Here is an 18,507-nt window from a genome sequence, read left to right as displayed (position 1 = left end):
CTTAGCTAAACTCACTTGCCTGGCTTTCAAAACCTCTGCAACCTGGCCTAGCTCTTTTGTGCTAACAATATTTCTTCTACTTCTGCTCCGTATAGTCTCATTGGATCCGACATCACATACCCGCCACCTAATACTATCATGTGCCAAGGGCTCCCTCCTTATGCTGAGGCCATTTCTGCATCTGTAGGAGTCATGATTTCCCTTTGTCTGTGTGTCTTTTCTTCTTGGTACACTTGAAGTTATTTTTAAGGATTAGCCCTAGGCCAGCAAGGCATACTAAACCGTGCGTGAGTGGACGGCCGCAGTAAGTTTTCACTTGCAGAAATCAGTCGACACCAAGGTTTGACCTCCTTGTACCTTACTACTGTCTTTGTGCCCTATTTTGACCCACTTGATTTTCTCTAAACTTCTACTTGTTTCAGCACTTCGAGTCAGATTTCCTGAGTGATGGTCTAATCCTGGACTCTTGCTTTACGGCCTCGTCTATAACCATCTCCTCTTCTCTGGTTCTCTGCCCCTCTAGTAAACAGATCTCAGTTTAGCTATGGGTTCTGCAATCTGAATACACGCAGGAGGCAGCTCTGCCAGATCAGGCCCAGAACTAACAGCTCAACCAGCCACCATCTGCAATTAGAGGGCAAGGCACAGTACAATCCTGTTCATCATTCAGAGTTCATCCTTTTTCACAAAGCCTTTCCTGACAACTCCTATGCTCACGAACCTCCCTTTTCTTGACCATCCCAAATGCTTATTTTGACTTGTACAGTTAATCACTTGAACACTACAGTTTTGTGCGTTCCTTAAGGAAAGGAACCATGTTTCTTCAGCACCTTATCCTGTCTACCTCCCTACTCTCCTAACAATATAGTGAAGAAGTCACATTTTACTTTTAAGGTTAGAATCAAAATTTTCATATGAATGGAAATAGTAAAAAGTACTCTCTCAAAATTCCTCAAATGAACCGTTAGGTACGGTATACATAATACGGGGTATTCAATGCTAAACTGTATATCAGAAACCATTCTGGTACCCCATAAGGAGAACTCCTATTTTTTTTTAAATATTGACTCTATAACATCCATCAAATTTAAAAGATGTATTTGCATTGTGAAGATGAGACATGGTAGAGCCATAGAGGAGGAGCAGTTATGTTCTAAGAACTGCAGGTAAGTTAAATGTAAGAATGATAACTTTGCTATTTAACACAGGATCTAGCAGGGAAAAGATCCTCGTGAAAGAGTTATTGATCAATTATTTAGTACTTTATGTATATAAAAATATATGTTCCTGATGGTAAATTTTTTCTTGTGTGTTTTCTAAAGCTTATCATAGGAAATATTTAATTTTCTTTTTTTTTTTTTTTTGAGACGGAGTCTCACTCTGTCACCCAGGCTGGAGTGCAGTGGCACAATCTCAGCTCACTGCAAGCTCCGTCTCCTGGGATCTAGGTTCAAGTGATTCTCCTACCTCAGCCTCCCAAGTAGCTGGGACTACAGGCACATGCCGCCACCTGGCTAATATTTTATTTTTAGTAGAGATGGCGTTTCACAATGTTGGCCAGGCTGGTCTTGAACTCCTGACCTCAGCTGATCCACCCACCTCGGCCTTCCAAAGTGCTGGGATTACAAGCATGAGCCACCACGTCCGTCCAGAAACTATTATTATTAGTTAAATAAAAATATTTTGTTCATTGATGAACAGATTCAGAAAAAGAATCCCAACCCATCTGACTTAGTGAGGATTTATTGGACTTTTTTTTTTTTTTTTGAGACGGAGTTTCGCTCTGTGCTCAGGCTGGAGTGCAGTGACCGGATCTCAGCTCACTACAAGCTCCGCCTCCCGGGTCTACGCCATTCTCCTGCCTCAGCCTCTGGAGTAGCTGGGACTACAGGCACCCACCACCTCGCCCAGCTAGCTTTTTTGTATTTTTTAGTAGAGACGGGGTTTCATCGCGTTAGCCAGGATGGTCTCAATCTCCTGACCTTGTGATCCGCCCGTCTTGGCCTCCCAAAGTGCTGGGATTACAGGCTTGAGCCACTGCGCCCGGCCTATTGGACATTTTATTCATGTCCCTCTCAAATCTCGGAAAAGCCTTTTTAGATTTGTATTTAAGGTTTGAAAACTAACTTCTTTGAGGAATTTTGTTTACTTTGTTTTTATATTGGCAACATTCACAAATTACGAAGCTATAAAAGGGATTTCATGTGCTCTTCATCTGATTGTTCGCAGACTCATCTCCACCAAATTATGCCAGCACTCCTTCTGGAGGACCACTAGTAATTTCGCCAAAGGTTTTGTTATGTCATGAGAGAAGCCGTGTTTCCCCAGGGTAGGAGAAACCGTTCAAAGCCAGAAGGTGAGTGTCCCTGTTGGCTCCTTATTGCTTTCTAACTTTTCCCACTGGCCTCCTGGCAGCAATTCGCTGCGTTCTGTTCTTCCTCTCACTACTCCCTGCTTTAATAGTAGCCACACTTGACATCAATGTAGGAAAAGAACGCCAGCAGAAATCATGACTTTTTCCTCTCTCTTCTTCCAGTTACCTGCCAACCACACATTAATAGAACATTACTAATTAGCTGAGACTTTAATTTCTCTTGCATTGCTCATTAACACAGGAAGAACACTAATAAACCCCGCAGTTTGACCTTGGTTATAGAATCATAGTTTTCCCAGGAGCATTAACATCCTTGGAACATGATTATTGGGATTATAGGAGTGCGTTGTTTGTGAAGGTGAGGGGGAGTGAAGGGAGATAGAGTGGAGTCAAAGCCAAATCATGAGGACCTTGGGGAGCTATTAAAAGATCTTGTTTAGAAGAATGTTATTGCCCAATTAGATTTTAGAAAGAAAATGGCCGATTTACAGGAGATAGTAAGTACTATGGCAGGAGATGAATAAGGAGGGTGTTTCCCTAATTCAGAAGAATTTGTAGTGGCCCAAATGGAGCAATGGTGGCGGGAGAAGAAAGAAGTGGAGGAAATTGAGGGAGTATTTCAAGGTAGAATTCAATATACATTGCAAGATAGCAAGTTGTTAAGGTCAGGAACATTATAAGACAGGCTATTGTCCTGATACTCAGTTATTATTAAAATAAAATGTTATTTATTTATTTATTCATTTATTTTGAGATGGCGTCTCACTCTGTCACCCAGGCTGGAGTGCAATGGTGCAATCTCTACTTACTGCAACCTCCACCTCCCGGGTTCAAGCTATTCTCCGGCCTCAGCCTCCCGAGTAGCTGGGATTACAGGCTTGCGCCACCGTGCCCTGCTACTTTTTTATTTTTAGTAGAGATGGGAGTTTCCCCATGTTGACCAGGCTGGTCTCAAACTCCTGACCTCAGATAATCTGCCCGCTTCGGCCTCCCGAAATGCTGGGATTACAGGTGTGAGCCACCACGCCTGGCCATAACATGTTGTTATTAGTATCCGTTTAGAGAAATCTGTATTACCGATTCTCAGGATTGCTGTAGGATTTATATTTAGTGTGGCATTTCACAAATCATATGTCTTAGCTTAGGCTTGGAGCATAGCAAGTGCCCAATAGATGACTATTATTTAACCATTAGTATTAATTTTATAGAGCTGGGAGCTTTTATATTTAATGTAAAATACATATAGGTAATCACTAGGGTACTACTAGGCACAAATGTATACCACCATGAATTTAAAATTAAGGAAGAATTCAGAGTTTCTTAATCTCTACAGCAATCACATATATTGGACCAGGTAATTCTTCGTTGGAGTTGATGGGATAGGGGCTGCCCTGGGGTTGTACATTAGCATCCCTGGCTTCTTACTCAGTAGATGCTAGTAGCATACACATCCCAGTTCGAAATGTCTCTAGACATTGTGAAATGTCCCCTGGGAGGCAAAAACACCCCCAGTTGACAACTGCTGATTTAGATGCAAGAGAAGAAAATATATGTATTAAGTGCTTATTATGAGCTGGGCATTAAGCTAGATGTTTTCACAGACATTATACAATATAATCCTAACAAAAGCCCAATGTTATTTATTTGACCCCCATATCCCCAGTTTACCTAGGAGAAAATCAAGGCTCAGAGAAGTTAAACAACTTTCTCAAGGTCCGGAGATCATAAGTAGTAGCAGAGTGAACATTCAAACCCAAGTCTATCTGACTCCCAAACCAAACATTGGCATGTATTACATCGTAACTGAGTTCTTTAATTTGGGGAGACTTCTATCTAAACCATCCAGAAGTTACTAATTTGAAAATATGTTGAAGTGTATTAGTTTATTAGATTGAGCACTGGAAAATATTCGATGCATCAATTTATTCCTAGTATTTCAACAATAGTCCCAAAAGGTGTCTAAAATGCATCCAAAAATTTTGACCAGAAATAGAAAGAAGAAGAAATGTAATAATCTCTGAAAACTTTCAAATTGTAAAAATAAACAGAATGTTGCCTTACTAATCTTTACTACAAACTCATGAGGAAGGAGTATATTATTATCTTATTTTAAGATGATGAAACTGAGGCCCAGAAAGGTTAAGTAATTTACCCAAGATTATACAGCTAGTACATGGTGGAACTGGGTAGGCTTTGACCCAGGCTCCACAGTCCCTGCTGGAAACCACTGCACCTTACTAATGTTCAGGACGGGAAGCTGAACTGTCCAGCTCAGCTCATTCTCAGACTTGGCTGGAGCCTTGGCCTGCCTTGTTCTACCCACCTGATCTAACTTGACCTCTCAAGTTTTCTGGGTTCTTCTCAACGGTTGCTCTAACCGGGCTGCCATCTCTTAAGCTAGTTTTGAGTTCCAGGCACTGTCCTGTCTTTTCCCCACCTCTTACGTGGTGTTCTTACGTTTTTTATAGGACTTTTCAGCAGAACCTAGATAGATTTATATGGTCACCAATCAATCCAAACTAAAAAGAAGATCCAACCCCGGCACTAAGCAGCATCATGGATAAGTAACTGTACTTGTTCTTGGCTTCTTCCACTCTTCCTTTCAGCATTCCTTTTTCTCCTCCTGGCATCTTCTTAACCCTGACCATCCCAATGTCCTCTTTTTCTGCACACTTCCTTTCTTTTCACATGCTCTGGAGTCCCATTTCTGCGTGTTCCAGAGGTAAACTATTGTATTCTCCCCACAGATTAATACATTAGCCATCTCAGGGTATTTCTTTTAAATTAGAAGATTATAATCAATGATGCTCTAATTGTTGACTTTAACATCCTTGAATACATATGTGCGATCTGAGAAAACTTTTGAATGTTCCTCAAATTATGCTTCATAACAACTCATTATTATTAGCTTTTGAATCAGTTTTGGGGACTGAGTTGTAAAAACAGGTTTTCTCCTCTGCTGTCACACACAACACAGAAGACTTTTTTGACCAAATGTGTGGGGCTTTACCCCCACATACCATGCCATGCAAGCAACTAATTATGCAGCAGACACCAAGTGTGTGTCCTCCAGTTGAATTTCTGCACCATCTACCTGGAGATCGCATCAGATCTTACAGGTTCGGAGCTCAATCCCGCAAGACTGCCCCCCCACCCCACTTCTGATGCCAATTGCAAGCCCCAGGTTGTTTTACCTGTGCTTCTGACCAACTGGCTATAAATTGGGGTCCCCATTACCCCCTCCCTGGACTTGCAAATTGCTAGAGTGGCTCACAGACCTCAGTGAAACACTTTCATTTACTTTTTTTTTTTTTTTTTAATAAAGGATATTACAAAGGATACAGATGCAGAGCTACATAGGGCAAGGTATGGGGGAAGGGATGCAGAGCTTCCATGCCCTCCCCAGGGGTACTACCCTCCAGGACCTTCCATGTGTTCAGCTATCCGGAAACTCTCTGAACCCAGTCTTTTAGGATTTGTATGAAAGCTTTGTTACATAGGCATAATTGATTAAATCATTGGCCATTGGTGATCAGTTTAACCTTCAGGCCCTCTCCCCTCCTGGAAGTAGGGCTCCTGGGAAGCAGAAGTCCCAACCTTCTAATTTTTCCTTAGTGTTTTCGATGACCAGCCCCCATCCTGAAGCTGCCTGGGAGCTGCCAACCATCAGTCACACGAAAAGATGCTTATCACTTTGAAGATTCCAAGGATTTGGGGAGTTGTATGCCAGGAAATCAGGACTGGGACTAAATATATATTTCATAACATCACAGGGACGTCCATTAAACCCAAATAGTGTCATCAATATAAAGAATGGTGTCAAAAAGTGTATTATTATTGGCTCGTAGGTGGCCATTTGGTTCTGGTGTCTTCATGTGATCTCTGTCTATGTGCATATGTCTAGTCTCTGGCTTTCTTTGTCCTAGTCTCCTTTTGTTATAAAGATTTTAGTCATATTGGATTAGGTCCCACCCTAATGACCCATTTTAGCTTAATCACCTCTTTAAATGCCCTGTTCCCACATACAGCCACATTCTGAGGGACTGGGAATTAGGGCTTGAACATATGAATTTGAGGGAGACACAATTCAGTTCATAACAAAAAGCTAACAAAAAAGTCAAACAAATATAAACTCCAGGGAATTGAAGGACGTATAATCAAGGAAAACATAAAGCTGAATACATGGCTTAGCTCTGAATAGCATATTTTGTCATAACAATATACCAGTGAATATTGATTTAACCAAAATTACAATACAACCACATCAGGAGAATGGGGAATGGAAAGTATGCATGTGTGTGGTAGAAGTGAGGGCAGGAAAGAGAAAGAATTAAATGCTCATTTCCTTAGTGAAAATTCAATAGCTATTTTCTAGAAAAGAAAAATCAAGAAGTAGCAGCAATACCAGCAAGTGACTTAGAGAAAAGCTGATAAGTAACAAAAGATCACTTAAAAGAATTGAAAGTTGTTGCAACTGGGAAATGACAAGTGAGGGCAGATGTGCACAACCCTTGCTAACTTAGAGAATTAGCCAATTCTTTCAACTAATATTATATGTTTATATAGCTATGTTAAGAACAACATGAAGAAAAGGAGTAAGGAGGTTGGGTCTTACTGTTTATTCTGTGACTACTATGTGCAAGTTTCTTTGATTAGTACTTTACACTTGTCATCTCATTTATTTTTCATGCCAACCCTGGAAGCAGTCTGAAAGAATAAATACCCCATATTGTCTAAGAAGAACATCATTTTAGAGATATTATGTGATTTGCTACATATTATTAGCTGGTTAGTGATAGGACCATTGCTATACTCCAGTTCTCAGTTCTACATAATTTTTTATTTTATTTTTTGAGATAGGGTCTCACTGTGTTGCCCAGGTTGGAGTGAAGTGGTGCGATCACAGCCACTGCAGCCTCACCCTCCTGGACTCAAGCATCCTCCCACCTCAGCCTCCCAAGTAGCTGGGACTACAGGCACACACCACCATGCATGGCTAATTTTAAAAATTTTCGTGGAGATGTGGTCTGACTGTGTTTCTCAGACTGGTCTTAGACTCCTGGACTCAAGCAACCCTCTAATCATGGCCTCCCAAAGTACTGGGATTACAGGCATGAGCCACCTCACCTGAAAACATCTGTTAATTTAACAACTATCGTTTCCTGGTACTCTAACAGGAATCATTAATGCAGATATTAGTACAATTCCTTTTACTTTTATCTTTCTAAACATTAATAAAAGATGGGATATACTTTTACCTTTTTGGCTGTGTAGCATCTAAAACTCCTCCCCACAATTCAAGGATTTCTTGTCTAATAAGTCTTGGTGGCAATCAGAAACTACACCCCATTATACAAGATATTTGCTTTTCCAGACTTCTGGCAGGTGGGGCATGGATTCATGACCTTGATGCACCCACTCTGAACTTCTAATCAAGAACTAGTCATACAAAGAAGCGGAGACAGTTGAAAGTTAATTCTGGTGGTGGTAGAGATGGAGAGAAAAAATATTGCTTTCCATAGCAGTGGAAATGGTGACAGTGGATGTGTCCAGTGGCTGGTGCTGGTGACACCAACAGTACAAGCCACTGCTTCTATTGTTGATTGTTTTTCCACAAACAGGGTTTGTGGAAAGTGGTTCTGTGACATGGTTTTGACCATGGCTCCCTTTGATTTTGAGAACTTTCTGAACTTGATTCTCAAGCTCCATAATAGCTATCCAATATCTTGTCAATAAATTATTTTTGTGCTTAAATTGGCCAAAGCATGCTTCTGTCACATGAACTTCTGTTACCTTAACTAGTACTCATGCAAAGAAATATTCTTAGCCATGATGTCCAATAAACAGAAATGGACATTTTCAAATGAACAAAAAGTAAAATACTAAACAAAATATTATCAACTTGCCCCCCTCAAATTTATAAGTGATGACTAATTACATGCCATTTGGATTCACTGACAAAATGAAAATATTGTATTTATGAGAAAATATTAGACTTTTAATTTACTTATTCTTCCACTCAGCAAACATTTGTTGAGCATCTACTATGTGCCAGACTCTGTGCTAAGTTCTGGGGGAACAGCCATGAAGAAAATAGACAAAAATCTCTGCTCTTATTGTAGTAGGGAAAGATTAAATAAATAATACATACAATGAGTAAATTATATATTACGACCTAAGTTGATAAGTGCTATGTGAAAAAAATGAAACTTGGAGACTGTGTTGCGGGATCTTTGGGGTATTGCTTCACCAGCCGGAAACCTCTATGGCCAGTGGTGCCTTTGCCTGAGTTTCGTTCTGGCCTGCTGGGCTGGTTCTGCCCAATCAGCCTGGAAGGCTGTGCTCAGCTCCTGCTGCCAGCTTGGATCCCATGCCTGTCAAGGGTGAGCCAGGCAGAGAGCACTGAGAGGCGTGTGAGCAAGTGTGGGGTCCAGTCAGCTGTAGCAGGACAGGCAGCTCCAGGGGTTGGCATGGGCGCCAGCTTCCTGTGAGGCTGTGGTTGGACCAGGTGTGTCATAAGCAGCTTCCACGACTGACACGGGAATGTGGCGTGGTATCCAGAAGTTTGAAGATGCCAGGAACTGCAGAACCCTAAAGAGGGTGTCACAGCCCTGGTTTGGGGAGCTCCTAGGTCTGGGTTTCCCAAAGGGACTCAACTTTTCTCTCCTTCTCTCTTCTCTCCTTCTCTCTTGTCTCCTTCTAGTCACCCACAATGCGACAGGCAAGGGGGGTGTTTTCAGCCCTGTTTGTGTTATGGCTCTTTTAGCCCCGCCATTCAGTGAGTCTCAAGTTCTTGTCCTACATCCAGGAATTACACAGACAACTGGAGGGTATGCAAGACAAAGGGTAGCTTTACTGAGCAATAGAACACCTTAGAGAAGACGTGCAGTGGGCAGCTCCTGTCCATAGCAAGGGTGCCCCAACAAGTGTCCAGCTCTCAGCAGAGAAGATAGAGAAGATAGCTCCTCTCTGCAGCTGGTCATCCTGTTGTCTCCTCAAGTCTGACTGAGTTCAGGGCTTTTATTGGCCTTAGCGGGGAGGAAGTGCTTGCTGATTGGTTCATGGGCAGCCACAGGCAGGCCTGCAAAAGGTACCACAAGTTTTCAGTCTGGTCCTTGAGACTGGAAGCCCAGCCCTCAGCCTTTAGGCCCTCTCCAACTTGAAGGTGGGGGCTTCACCGGGGACCTGCCACCTTCTGCCCAGGAGCCTGTGCACCTCCTGCCACTGTTCATGGAGCTCAGGCTGTTCATGTCAAGGGGCACCTGCAGGTCAGTGCCCAGCTGCCCTCAGCTCCTCTTTAGCCTCCCTCCCACACTTCTTGGTGCCCAAAGTCTGGAGGGGGCCGAGGTGGCAGGGGGCTGGCATACCAGCATTGCTTGAGTGTGTGTACACCCAGCCAGGTTGTGATAGCTCCCGGGCTAGGGCTCAACTTTGCTCTGTTATCGGAGTGGGTGCTGACAACAGGGAGAAGCCAGACAGCAGGAGGAGGCACTTCTGAGCCTGTGGGTGTAAGAGGGGCCTTCCTGGGTGCAGGGAGATGCATGGATCCACGGTGGCAGTTTGGGCAGCTGCAGCTATGCCTGGGAGGATGGGGCTCCTGCCTACTCCCAGCTCCCAAGAGCACCAGGGTACCCAGTTTGCAGCCATGGCTTGGGCAGCTGCAGTTGTGCCTGGGGAGCTCCCACCGTCTCTGTGGAATATGGCACCACCCCAGTCTCAGCTCTGCTTTGGGACCCCTCTCTTCCCCCCACTCCGTGCCCAACCACACTGCTCCTCCACCAGTGGGTGACTTGGCCTGGCCCCACTGCGGCAGCTCCCAGGGTGGCAGGCTCTGGTGGGGTCCCCCAGGGTTGGGCTCCAGGACCTTTCCACCTCCCCTCCATGTTTTCCTGGCTGTGTCTTCAGCTGGGTAATCACAGGTTCCCAAGATATGGCAAGGAGTGAGGTTAAGACCACACTGGAGGCTCTGGGCCTGGGAGCGGGTCCTGTCTGGCTGTGCGAGGGTGGAGGTGGTACAATTGGATGGGGGGCACCACTGCTGCTCCCACAGCTGCTCCTGCTGCCACTGTCCACACCTCCCTGGTGCAGCTAGTGTAATGTCAGCAGCTGCTCCAAACGGCCTGCCGCCGCCATCAATTGGAAGTGGTAGAGTGAGGTAGTGTTACATTTTAGTGGGGTGGGACAGAGTAGGCCTTATGGAGGAGGCAATGTTTGAACAGACTGTTGATCACAGGGAGGGAGAGGGCCACTGGAATGTCTTTAGGAACAGCACTGGGGACAAGCCAGTGCACAGATCCCGAGACAGTGTAGTGCCTGGGGTGGCTAAACCAGAATGAGCCAGGGAGAGATGGCAGGTAATAAGGTCAGAGAGAGAACCAGAGGCCCAATGTGTATAGGACCTTGTTGGTTACTGTAAGAAGTTGGCTGAATGTAGCAGAAAACCATCAGAGGTTTTGAGCAGAGGAGTAACATGTTTTCACTTCGGTTTCCACAGATCACTCTGCTGCTGTATTGAATGATTCTCAGTGGAGGTAGGGGGGGAGTTTTGCCCCCCAGGGAGCATTTGACAATATCTGGAAATATTTTTGCTTGCCACTCCTGGGGAGCATCTCCTGGCATTAATGGGTAGAGGCCAGGGATGCTGCTGAGCACCCTAAAATGCACAGGACATACTCCACCACCAAGAATTATCCAGGTCAGGCCGGGCGCGGTGGCTCACGCCAGCATTTTCAGAGGCCGAGACAGGTGGATCACGAGGTCAGGGGATCGAGACCATCCTGGCTAACACGGTGAAACCCCATCTCTACTAAAAATACAAAAATGTTAGCCGGGCGTACTGGTGCGCGCCTGTAGTCCCAGCTACTCAGGAGGCTGAGGCAGGAGAATGGCATCAACCGGGGAGGCGGAGCGTGCAATGAGCCGAGATAGCCCCACTGCACTCCAGCCTGGGCGACAAAGCCAGGCTCCATCTCAAAAAAAAAAAAAAAAAAAAAAAAAAAGAATTATCACAATAGCAGCAAGGTTGAAAAACCATAGGGGCAAAGACGCATACATAGAACAGTGATTAAACGACATGATGAAATTCTGAAAAATTCTGGACTTATGTGTTAATTAAAAGGGTATGTTATTGTATGTTTAATACTGAAATTCCAATATGCACTAAATTTACATAGAACGTGAAACATTAGTTGGGAAGCATTTTAATAATATACCCTGAATTATATAGGAGTAAAAAAAGAAACATTTCAATGTACTTTTAAAATTTCTAAGTTTATTTTTATGGTGTTCTTATCCAATAAATTAAAACAATGCATTCATTTCTATCTTAGTTTAAAATATATACAGTACTTATACAGTCTATACCTTAAAAATATTCAGAAGTAACTATTTTTAACCAACCCAGACTTTCATTCTCATGTTTTCCCCTCTCTTTTCCGACATGCTAAAATATTTGCACCTGTTCTTTCCAAAAATAGGGTTTTTTTTGGTTAAATCATTAAAAACCATAACTAGATATGTATTGTACATATCTTCAAATTTCACAACCATGCAGTGAAGTGTTATTTAGATTATTTATATTTATTTGCTTTTTAAAGAAGTTTTTAAATATGGAGCAAAATACAATTTTTTCAACAAAGTTGACACCAAGGATATAATTAATATTGCCCTAAGGTAACAGAAACACATAAGAGCCCAAAATATATGGAATGTATGCCAATTCATTTTGTTTTTTTAATGGCTCTTACATCCCAGAGTGGAGTTTGTACTGCTCTAAATAGTTTTTGGAACAAGGTATTGTATGTATAAATGAATAAACAAATACATATACCCAAACTTAATAAACAAATAAATCTGATTAAAGAGGCCAACAGAAATTCCATGATACAAAGCATGTTGTAAATCTACCGAAAAAGTATGGCCATTCAAATAATTCTTTATCAAATATTTGTAACAGCACATTAAAAATAATTATTTCAATTTCCAAAGTATGATTTGCTAATTTTATAAACCAATATTTCTTCCTAAAATACATACATTTGTGCTATTTGCTGAATTCTCAATATGCACTTCATGTCTAGGAGCTTGGAAATCATAACAGCATAGAAGATTGAGCCTAAGACATTTCTTAAAACATTTACTCTTTATTTTTATTTTATTTTTCCTTAAGTTCTGGGATACATGTGCAGAACGTGCAGCTTTGTTACATAGGTATACATGTGGCATGGTGGTTTGCTGTACAGATCAACCCGTCATCTAGGTTTTGAGTCCTGCATGCATTAGGTATTTGTCCTAATGTTAAAGCATTTATTCCAATCTGACCTTTCTCTAGTCAGTGTGAGTGATGTTATTATAAATATTTCAATTATTCTTTATATAATGATGTTTGTAAACAATGACTTTGCCAGAAGCATCTTTTTATGTAAACTGAATTTATAAAATTTGTTAACTATTGGTTTTTGCTGCACAGCAGGAACCCAGATTCCATTTTGAATAGTTGTTTGGTGAGGCATTAGACAGGTTCTTCATTGAGACGAAATGAAATATACCAAGGTACTGTTGTACTTCCAGAAACAGAAGGATATTAACATTGTGGCATCAATATTATGAATGCATAGTCATTATTGGACATCCATAAAAGAAAATTTTTGAAGTAATGAGCAAAGACAGAAGGTGATTATATATATGTGCCATATAAATTGTTGTGTAAAATATAGGTCACTTAGGTCATTTATCTGAGCCAAACTCAACCTTTCATGAGAGGCTGGAAAGAATGAATTCGTGGACCTGAAATTCTCTGGGTCAGACTTGTTAGAGAATGAAACGAGGAAGGGAGACTTTAGACCTAAGAGCAGCTGCCTCCCACTAATTATGTCAGCGGGTGTTAGGAAAACATGATCTCAGTAAGGAGGAGATGCAGCACTAATGAACATCTACACAATATGAAGCTAAACAAGCCCTCAGAGCATAATGAAAGAAGTAGAGTTGCCAAAGCAAACCTAGGAAAGTTAGGACGTTGGAGGTCCTTAGAAATAAACCTGTGCATTTTCACCAGCTAGTTCACGTTTGGACCAGAAGCTCAAGTTTTATCACCCACTAGATAATGATTTGAAGAAATACGTAGCCTTCCAGCATAATAGGCTTCAAATTTACCAAATTACATTCATTGCCTTCAAAGACAACTGTGTTGTCTCATTCCAGGCAGCTAGCAAATACAGTGTACTTGCTAGGAGCAGAGCCACTCCCTTTACCCCTCCTAATTTTATCACTAGAGCAGGGATCATCACATTTATTGTTAAATTCTGTAGCAGCCTAATGCAAGTACAGAATAAGCTGTATCCAAGTAGGACGCTTTGGGCTCCAAGTAACTTTTAAGCCCAACTCAAATTGGCAAATAAAGAAAGTTCATTAATTGTCTCACATATCACCAAGCGCAGAAGTTGTGATAGCCTTAGTCTTGGCATCTCCATGAATCTCCGGGTTCTGCCTTTCTCCAAGTGTTGGATTCATCAAGTTCATTGGATAGTTACTTCCTGCCTTCATATCCAGGTAAGAAAACATCCAGAAGCAAAAGTACTCTTCTAATACTCCCTTTTAGGAATAAGAAAGCCTCTCCCAGGAACCTCCCAGCAAATGTGCCCTGGTCTCTATTACAGTTGGGTTAGATGCCTGTTCATTGATTAGTCACTCACCAGAAGAGTGGGATTATTCTGGTTGGCTTAGACAGTTCAGGATCCACCCATGGACCTGGGTGGGGCCACCTACTTGAGTAGAATGGAGGAAAACTCAAACCCAAATTCTGTTGGACAGGAAGAAGGAACGAATGGACATGAGTGGACAACAAATAATGACCTCATATACTTCAATAAATATTGTGGATTGAATAAGTGAATAAACAAAAAAAAATGCATTCCCTTTATTTTACTCCTTTTGCCTTATTTTTTCCTGAATAGAGGGTAGCTAAAATATTCACTAATGTAAGAATAATGCTGGTCAGGAATTCAGATCATTCTTAACAATGTGTTATAACTCTAAATATATTCATATCTCAGGGTTAATGTTTTTCACAAATCTCTATCTCATTTCTACAGTGGCACAGTTTCCTCTTAGTGGTCAATCTAGTATAATCTAGATTTTAAAGAAAACTCATAATAAAAACTTTATATATGAACTTTGATGAAATATTATAATAGTTAATATGCCTGTTAGAGTTTGGGATCTGAATAAGACTTTAATTTTTGATGGGGTATGACTACTTAGGTAGCTTAGCACCCAGTCAATTATTGATCAATAAGAAAACTCACATTAGCTCATTTACTTATCCCACGAGCACTCAAAAGCTGTTTTGGGTATGAAATCCTTTCAGTACTACATGGACTAAACAAGTCTCTTTTATAAAGAACAAATTAAGTGATAGTGATTTTAGAAATGTGAAATGAAAATAAATCTCAGGATCCCAATAGCACTAAACCAAAGGGAAAAATCAAACTAGGAATTACTTAGGTCAAACCTCCCTCCCATTCTATTCCTAAAGAAGATAGCTACTAAGATTTAAAAAAAAGCTACACAGCTCTCTCACAATTTGTCCACAAGGAAATTCTTTGGGGACAAAGGACACAGAACTCAAAGTCCTTCCTCTGCTCACTGAGATAGATGCATATCTGATTGCTTCCCTTGGAAAGGCTTATCAGGAACTCAAAAGAACACAGCCATTTGTCTTTTATCTACCCATGACCTGGAAGCCCTCTTCAGGTCACAGGTGGAAAATTGATTGATGTCTACTCTCCCTAAAATGCATAAACCAAGCTGTGCCTGGACCACCTTGGGCCCATGTTGTCAGGACCACCTGAGGCTTTGTCATGGGCACATGTCCTTAACCCTGGCAAAATAAACTTTCTAAATTGATTGAGACCTGTCTCAGATATTTGGGGTTCACAGAAATAATATAGTTTGTTGCATATAAATAATCCAGCACAAGAAAAAAATTCAGCCTTTTGTTGTATTCTTTCCTGCCCCACCCCTTCAAAACAAAAGAAAGTAAACCAGTTGACGGCGCATGCAATCCCTTTCTAAGCGCAGATGTATCTGCAAGTCCATTTTGTGAATATTCAATGAGTAGTTGGAAGTCAGATGGTATCCATTCCCAGAAATATTCCAAAACAATTATAAAATCCCTAATTGTACCTCTCCCTTCTAGACATTTGTACATGTTCTTTCCCTCCAAACTGGACACCATTGAACACCACAGGAACACACACTAAAAACAAAGATTAGTCACTTTTGCCATGCCTGATGATTTTCATCTTTTTCTGATGGAAGTCGCACATTGTGACTGAGGATAAGTTTTGGCTCTGTGTGTGTGTGTGTGTGTGTGTGTGTGTGTGTGTGTGTGTTTGAGACGGAGTCTCACTCTGTCACCCAGTCTGGAAGGCAGTGGCACAATCTCGGCTCACTGCAACCTCCGCCTCCCGAGTTCAAGCAATTTTCTTCTTCAGCCTCGCGCGTAGCTGGGATTAGAGGTGCCTGCCACCACATCCAGCTAATTTTTGTATTTTTAGTAGAGACGGGGTTTCACTATGTTGGCCAGGCTGGTCTTGAACTCCTGACCTCGTGATCCACCCACCTCATCCTCCTAAAGTGCTGGGATTACAGGCATGAGCCACCACACATGGCCAGCAGTATGTTTTTTAAAAGCGTTTTGAATGTTTATGCCCTAAAGTAGTGTGTGCACTTTCCAGCTGTTAGCTGCCTGGGTCTTGAAGATATTTGTGTTTGTTCTCCTAGAAATTATTTCAAGCTTATGAGATTTATGCTTATAGTTAAGACCAAATCACTTTCATTTTCCATTTTCTACTTAGTTGATGTTTAAAAAGACTAAGAATGAAATAAAATATTGAAATATTTTTATAAACATGGCTGTTTATATCAGTGCTGAGATCTGGACGTACTACTTGACAGGCAGATGACTACTAAACACTCTATTTCTTTTTTCAGTTAGTGTTTGAAAGTCTACATTCAAAATGCTAAGATTGGATTATCAATATACTGTATAATGAACAAATACAAGCTGTCGGAAGATGAATTTTTGAAAGTTGCACTAGCTTACTGTAATGATTGTCTGGGTTTGAATTTTAGTTCAGTCTTGCTCTTTTGCTTGGAAAAAGTTTTGAGTCCAACACTCAGGCTCTCACTGTGAGGGAGGGGTGGGAGAGCACTGCCTCCTTAGCCCTGGCCTTTAAGAGAAGCTTCAACAGCCACACTTGGTGATCTTGAGACATATTCCCTCATTTGGGGGCATGGTGGCCTGGTGCCTGACACTTCCTGAGGAAGTTAAATCAGCTTGGATAGTGTATTAGTCCATTTTCACACTGCTATAAAGAACTACCCAAGACTGGATCATTTATAAAGAAAAGAGGTTTAATTGACTCACAGTTCCACATGGCTGGGAAGTCCTCAGGAAACTTACAGTCATGGTATAAGGCGAAGCAAGGCACCTCTTACATGGTGGTAGGAGAGAAAGAGCATGAAGGAGGAAGTGCCACTTTAAAAACCATCAGATCTCATGAGAAATTCATTCACTATCATGTGAACAGCATGAGGGAAAGTGCCTCCATGATCCAATCACTTCCCACCAGGTCCCTCCCCTGACACATGGGGATTACAATATGAGATGAGACTCAGGTGGAGACACAGAGCCAAACCATATCATTTTGCCTCTGTCCCCTCCCAAATCTCATGTCTTTCTCACATTTCAAAACATAATCACGCCTTCCCAACAGTCCACCAAAGTCTTTTTTTTTTTTTTTTTTTTTTTTTTTGAGACGGAGTCTCGCTCTGTCGCCCAGGCTGGAGTGCAGTGGCCGGATCTCAGCTCACTGCAAGCTCTGCCTCCTGGGTTCACGCCATTCTCCTGCCTCAGCCTCCCAAGTAGCTGGGACTACAGGCGTCCGCCACCTCGCCCGGCTATTTTTTTGTCTTTTTTATTAGAGACGGGGTTTCACCGTGTTAGCCAGGATGGTCTCGATCTCCTGACCTCGTGATCCCCCCGTCTCAGCCTCCCAAAGTGCTGGGATTACAGGCTTGAGCCACCGCGCCCAGCTCAAAGTCTTAACTCATTTCAGCATTCACCCAAAAGTCCAAGTCCAAAGTCTCATCTGAGACAAGGCTAATCCCTTCCACCTATGAACCTGTAAAATGAAAAGCAATTTAGCTATTTCCAAGATACAGTGGAGGTACAGCCATTGGTAAATGTTCTCATTCCAAAGGAGAGAATTTGGCGAAAACAAAGGGGCCACAGGCCTCATGCAATTCTGAAACCAGGTGGGGCAGTCAGTCATTAAATCTTAAAACTCCAACATCTCTTTTGACTCCGTGTCTCACATCCAGGGCATGCTGATGCAAAGGGTGGGCTCCTATGGCCTTGGGCAGCTCTGCCCCTGTGGTCTTTCAGGGTACAATCCCAGAGATGCTTTCATGACCTGGCATTGAGTGCCTGTGGCTTTTCCAGGCACATGGTGCAAGCTGTTGGTGAAGCTACCATTCTAGGGTCTGGAGGAAGATGGCTCTCTTCTCACAACTCCACTAGGCAGTGCCCCAGTGGGGACTTTGTGTGAGGGCTCCAACCTCACATTTCCCCTCTGCATTGCCCTAGTGGAGGTTCTCCACGAGATCTCCACCCCTGCAGCAGACTTCTGCCTAAACATTCAGGCATTTCCATTTATCCTCTGAAATCTAGGTAGTTTCCAAAGCTTAACTCTTGTCTTCTGTGCACCTGCAGGCCCAACACCATGTGGAAATTGCCAAGGCTTGGGGCTTGCACCCTCTGAAGCAACAGCTCAATCTATACCTTGGCCCCTTTTAGCAGTTGGAGCTGGAGTGGCTGGGAAGCAGGGCATCAAGTCCTGGGGCTGCACAGAGCAGCAGGGCCCCGGGCCTGTGATGCCCTGAAGATCTCTGACATGCCCCAGAGACATTTTCCCCATTGTCTTGGATATTAACATTTGACTCCTTGTTACTTATACAAATTTCTGTGACTGGCTTGAATTTCTCCCCAGAAAATGGGTTTTTCTTTCTTACCTAATGGTCAGGCTGCAAATTTTCTAAGCTTTTATGTTCTGCTTCCCTTTTAAATAAAA

The 18,507-nt window shown here is 42.3% G+C and overlaps 1 protein-coding gene across 1 annotated transcript in view; it reads right to left on the bottom strand.

Moving 5' to 3' along the window:
- Positions 1 to 18,507, bottom strand: part of LRRC72 (leucine rich repeat containing 72) — a 50,754-nt gene that overhangs the window by 19,157 nt on the left and 13,090 nt on the right. The window lies entirely within an intron of this gene.

The sequence above is a fragment of the Papio anubis genome, chromosome 4 (assembly GCF_008728515.1).
Source record: "Papio anubis isolate 15944 chromosome 4, Panubis1.0, whole genome shotgun sequence".
Lineage (NCBI taxonomy): Eukaryota > Metazoa > Chordata > Mammalia > Primates > Cercopithecidae > Papio > Papio anubis.
The sequence above is the reverse complement of the archived record's forward strand: the minus strand, read 5'-3'. Positions and strand labels throughout refer to the sequence as shown.